The 5849-nt window shown below is 51.3% G+C and overlaps 1 protein-coding gene across 1 annotated transcript in view; it reads left to right on the top strand.

Annotated features, from left to right (window-relative positions):
• The window catches only part of ONECUT2 (one cut homeobox 2), a 13404-nt gene that overhangs the window by 3930 nt on the left and 3625 nt on the right, over positions 1 to 5849 (top strand). The gene's annotated exons all lie outside the window — the stretch shown is intronic.

The raw sequence follows: 5849 nt of genomic DNA, 5'->3' as shown, positions 1-5849 counted from the left end.
CCGCTCGGAGCTGTCAGGACAGTGCCGGGCTGTGTGCGGGGTCGGATGGCAGAGCTGTCCATCCCCATCCCGGCCCCGCTCGGAGCTGTCAGGACCTCGGAGAGCGGCGCACAGGGAGCGCAGCCGGCAGCCAGAGGAGGGCAGAGGGAGGAGAGCGGGAGCAGGAACCGGACGAGCCCCGGGACAGGCGGTGGCCGCGGGCCCGGAGAGCCGAGGGTGAGCAGCAGTGGCACATCCCAGGCTGAGCCCCGCTCCCCCAGAGCCCCAAACCAAGGAAAGGGCTCTCACACGGGTGTCCACCCATCCTCTGCCTCTTTGTGCCCTACCAAATGTTTCCTCCCTGGATTTTGAGATTATTTTGTTGTCTTATCTCCAGCGAAAAGTGAAGGCGTGATAACATCTGTATCAGGCACGTTACCTATTTATAAAGCTATTTCTTAGCGTTGAGCTAAACATACAGGTATGTAAAGGCTCTTCGAAAGGTGTTTAGTGGTTTGAAATATTGGTGCTCTCTTCAGCTATAGATTAGTGGCTGTGTTTGAACAATCCATGCGGTAAATTGTGCTGCTGGCTGATAAATTGTATTTCTCGTGTACCACCTTTCCGAAATGATGCCCCAGCTCTTTGTTCCACATCGTTTCTGAAGGCGTTTCTGCCACACAGAAATCTGAATCCTGTTTTTGCCAAGCAAAGGAGTTTTATTGGTTTCTTGATTATTGGATAAAGTTAATTCTGGGTGCATTTTGGATGAAATGCATTTCTGTATTTCCCTTCCTACTTTTTGAAAGAAGGAATTAATTTGTCATCAATTACTAATTCTGAAGCTGTTCTTCACTATTTCCTTGTAAGACTTTTTCCCCAGCATCTCTTTTTTTTTCCCCCCATGTCTCTTGCCCATCACCATTTGAACTGAAGTATCCCAAACTCAAGTATTCCTCTGCAGCAGAAAATCACAATTTATTTGTGGTGAGGAATGCATAAAGGGAAGAAGACTTTTGCCAAAGGATTATTTCCCAGTAAGAGGTGCTGGCTCTTCCCACGCTCCATAGGGGCGTTTTTGCTGTGCTGGGTGCTCCTCCCTGGTGTTACTGACAAAACCTTGTCCTGGATGTTGCTGCCGTGCAGCAGCTGCGACAGCTTTTCCTTCCCTTCCAATTAGGCCTGGGAGATGAGAAGCTTCCTGCAGGAGCCGGCAGGGCTCGGAGCACTAAAGGCTCCTCTCATCACAGCGGCTCCCCTGGAGTCAGAGTGCAGAGAGGGCTCTGCAGGTGTGCAGAGAATGCAGCTCAGAGAGAAGGAGGCCTGAAAGGACTGCAGGCATCACTTGTCCTCACAGCCTGCCCCTTTCTCCAGCAATCTCAGAGGGGGATTTCTTACCTAGGCATCTCTTCCAGGTACAAAAACCCCTTAATGACTGGCCTTAATCTCACTTTTTGTCTTTTAAATCCTTCGCCTCTCATCTTATCCCCACTAGACACAGCAAAAAAGAGTGCTCCCTTCCTTCTGATAGCAATCTGTTTGTATTTAAGGCTCCCATCTTGTCTCCTGTCTCCTCTGGAAAAAGCCCATCACACCTGGGCCATGAATATGCAGGGTGAGCACTATATCCAGCGGGACAGATAATACATCTCTGTTTCCAAGGTAAAAGATTTTGTATCCGGCTCTATCCATCTTGCAGACTTTTGCATAAAAGGCTCTCTGATTTATAGAGAGGTTTGCACACAGAAATCATACCAAACAGACTAATCTCAAATGGGTTTGGTGATAACATCAGCCAGACAACTCGCTGATGGCAGAGAGAAATGCAATCTAAACAGAAATTGGAGTGTTTTGGGGTTGTTTGGGGGTTTTGAGCTATGAAATCAAACTGCTCCATTGTGGAAAAAGGGACTCAAACCGCTGGTAAATGCTGCACAGAGGAATTATTAGACAAGTGATAGAGGCTGGCAGGTTCCCAAAACACAAATTGTCTCCAGGACCAAAATATCTCTCAGTAAGCAGGGAACATATTTATGAGCAGCGGTGATTTTCCAGCAGTTCTCATCCCCTCATAATGGGATGGGAGCACGGGGCCGGTGCCCAGGCATTAAGCTTTGGCAAGCAGCAGCGGGCTGCAGGAAGAGCAGAGGAAATCTTCCTGGGACAGCTTCCCACACTCCTTCTCCTCCGTCTTCCTTCTCCCCTGGGCTCCTGCCAAGCCTCCCTGTGGCCATGCTGGGGTCCCTGGCCCCTCTCCCCTCTCGGGAGCCGCTCCTGCTGAAGCTGAGCTTTCCCAGGGAATGGGAACCTGAGTCTGGAGGAACAGGGCTGCTCTTGCTCCGTGCTGAGCCGAGGTGCAGGGAGAGCTCGCAGGGCAGCACAGCTGATAACCTGGCAGAGCTTTGCTCCTGTCCTCTCCTGTTCCTCCTCGTTGTACCCTATGGATAGCAGGTGGTAAAAGGAAATACTCACATCCTGCTTTCTCCCGGGGTCACAACTCCTGACAACAGGAGCACACAGCAAGGATTCACTAGATCTGTCCTTCCCCTTGCAATGAGATTTCATGCTCTTACTCAGCTCTTGCTTACCCACCCCAGCTTTAAATCCCCAGCCCTTAAACGCCCCAAGTGCTTCCCTGTGTCCGCAGGAGAAGGACACAGCTGTGTTTGGTACTCCAGGGATGTGATGGCACATCTCTTGGAGATGCTGCTGCAACAGGCAGAGCACTCTGCAGGGGGAAGGCCTGGCTCCATCCCTGTGCTCTGACAAGGGGAATATAAATCCCTGTCACTGCAAGGGCTTGTAATTCAGCTGGAAACTATTCTGGGATTCAACAGGGAGAATCTCCATGACAAGAGGAAGCATAAATCTCACAGGTGTTAGACGTGAAGGGCTCCGAGTGCAGCTGGGAGGATCCAGAGCTGGGCTGGAAGGTTCCAGTGGTACCCAGAGGCTCCTGGAGAGAGCCTGTGCTGAGCTGGGTGCTGCAGCACTGCAGGGAGGAAGCAGAATTTACAGCCCAATTCCAGCCTCCAGCAGATTTACAGGAGACAGAAAGGAGCCATGTCCCCAAAGCCCTTCATCTTTTCTTCTCAGAGAGCTGCAGGACCTGGAGAGGGGCAGCATTCCCTGGGACTGAGACAGGACTGAGAGGGAAAAATCAGGTGGGGCAGCAAGAGAACACCTTCCTGGCTGGAAACAGCTGCTTTTCCCCATGAGCATTGCAGGAATGCCTGGGTCTCCAGACAGGGAACACCTTTACAGTGCATGAGCAAGCAGGTCTGCTCTGCAAGAACAGAATTCACTTTGTGCTACACATCCAGTCTGTTTTTCTGGATAAAGGCCATCGAGGGCATTCCTAGGATTTCAAGAATTGGGAGTTTGGTGCGTGTGCAGCAGCTGGGATGAGCAGCACCCACTGCCCACCCCGACAATGTGATTATTTGCATCTTCATTCTGATTGCTCCTTGTTCCATAATGATTCTGTACACAGCGGAGTACTTAACCTAATTTGTATCGATCTCAATCGCTCTCATTTGTGCATACTTAATTCAGAGAGGTAATCAAATTGATTTCTGAGGCCTAGTTTTTAAGAGATTGTAGTAACAGGGATATACAAGAGGTTGCTTTAAGTGAATCACAGCAAAAGAGAAGCATTTTAAATCTTTGGAAAACGTTTTGATGGTCGTTTCATTGTGCTCAGAATTAAATTTCCCTCCCCCTGAGTCCTCCCCAGAATGGAATAGAGGAGCAGTGTTATTTGCAGCAGACAGAAGCTGGGTTTGGGTGACTTTGCACCCACACAAACCTCAGTGGTGGATCCACGTTCCTGTGCTGAGGAGCGGTGTGCAGTGAGGACACACTGCTGGACTGGGGGAATATCGGTCTCTGCTTGGCTCCCTCCTAGCACCTGCTCCTTGTTTCGTGGCTGCAGACTCACTTTTGCTGTCTGTAAAACTATCCAGAGCCAGAGAGGCACAGGAGCTGCCTTGGTGACGCTCCCGGTGTCCTGGTGAGTGACTCTGCTTCTCCCAGGGCTGCTCCAGCCCCAGAGAGACCCTGGAGCATCCCAGCCCCACGTCTGAGGGCTCAGGGGGTGGCCTAGAGCTTGTAGATGTTTCTCAGGATTTGTGGCTGTTTGGAATGGTTCCTCTCTTGTGGGGAAGAGAAAGGAGAATCAGAGTCATTGCTGCAGCAAGTGAGACACGTGAACTATGAGTAGGGAAGTTCAGTGTGAGGATACTCAGGGTGTATCGGGTCCCTGCTCCCTCCTAACACCCTTCAAGTCACTTGGCTCTGCTTTGGCCAAGGGAGGCAGCGCTGACCCCAGCTCTGAGCTGTTCCTATGTGCTTTCTATCAAAGACCATCTTCAAACCAATGCAGAAGAAAAATTCTTTGTTTATTTTCAGTTTTGTGTTTGGGGGTTTTTTCACAGTTATGCCTTTCAGTTCTTGCTGGTTGTCCATTTTCTTCCATAGGACCTGTCCGGGTTTAACTGCAGCTAATAAATCAAATTGTGCTTAGAATCCAGATGGTCTCTTCCCTTCCTTCTGCTGTTAAAACCTTTTTCTTTCTTCCTGGAAAATCACTTGATTTTATTAGAGCGCTCACCCCATTTTTCTCTGCTGGGAGATCACGTCAGGTGCAGCGTTTGCCTTTGTGGGGCCTTTTCAAGAGCAAACTCAACAGTTCAAGGAAAGTATTTACTGAATGCATCAAAAAGCACATACCTCTGCATTATTTATTATCAGATACCAATAACTGTAGAACGCAGAGTATCTCAGGACATAAATTAGTGATGGTAGGAAGCGCTCTGCTCGTCCCAGTGTCCCGGAACCGATTAGAAGCTGCGGCAGAGATGCGGGTGCTCATCACATCCCCGGCACCGGGGACATCTCTGCGTGGATTCTGGACACACAGCCGAGTAAACCCAGCTCAAAATCTGCTCTTTCAGCTCCAACAGGCAGTGGGATGTTATGTGTGCAGCCAGAGAGCCCACACTCCTCCTGCTGCTGTCCCTGGGATAATGAGAGGCGATTGTGGCCATTGGGACACAGGCTCCTCACCTTGCTGTCTCTGCCGTGTCCAGGCAGGAGCTGCTGCACAGAGCCCTGGGCTGTGCTGGGAACTGTCACCCACAGCCCCTGGCTGGCCCTCAGGACCCTCCTCCTCCTCTCTGCGGTGTGTTGAGATGTGACCTTCGCCTCCCTCCCAGAGGCAGCTCTGCTGCAGCCGCTGGGATTTGGCTGCTGGGAGGGCTCAGCCTCAGGCTCTCCTACAAAAGGCTCCAGTTTCCTGCAGAAACGCTGCCAGGTCCTGTCCCTCACGGGAGGAGACCACCGTGGCTGAGCCAGGCTCTGCACGGGTTAATTACAGACATTTCCACACTCTGACTTTTACTTTTGGGCCAGCTTCATTTCACATTCCAGACCTGCAGAATTATTTAACAGGGATGCTAAAAACCCGCCCGCTTATCAATTCTCTGGGCTCATTTTGTCCCAGCACATTACCCAACCATGTCAACATATGGATTTTCTCTCTGTGCCCGGTACAGACGGCTGGGCAGGCTATTTTTAAGTGTGGGTGTGCTCCGGCAGCGGTATTGGTTTCAGCACTGCCTGTTCTCTCTCTGCTAATAAATACAGAGCAGCTATTAATACCAATGGGTTTTAGGATCCATTAGCATCGCTCAGCGACGCTCCAGCACCGCTGCTCTGCCTGACCTGGCGCTGAGGGTGCTTCTGCCCAGCCTCACCCTGGGGCCAGGCCCCGGGAAGGGGGACAGGGGGACAGGAGTGGTGCCCTGGGGCCAGGCCCCGGGAAGGGGAACAGGGGGACAGGGGGACAGGAGTGGTGCCCTGGGGCCAGG

The sequence above is a fragment of the Parus major genome, unplaced genomic scaffold (genome assembly GCF_001522545.3).
Source record: "Parus major isolate Abel unplaced genomic scaffold, Parus_major1.1 Scaffold258, whole genome shotgun sequence".
Taxonomy (NCBI): domain Eukaryota; kingdom Metazoa; phylum Chordata; class Aves; order Passeriformes; family Paridae; genus Parus; species Parus major.
Note: the sequence above shows the minus strand (reverse complement) of the source record. Positions and strands in the feature narration are given on the sequence as shown.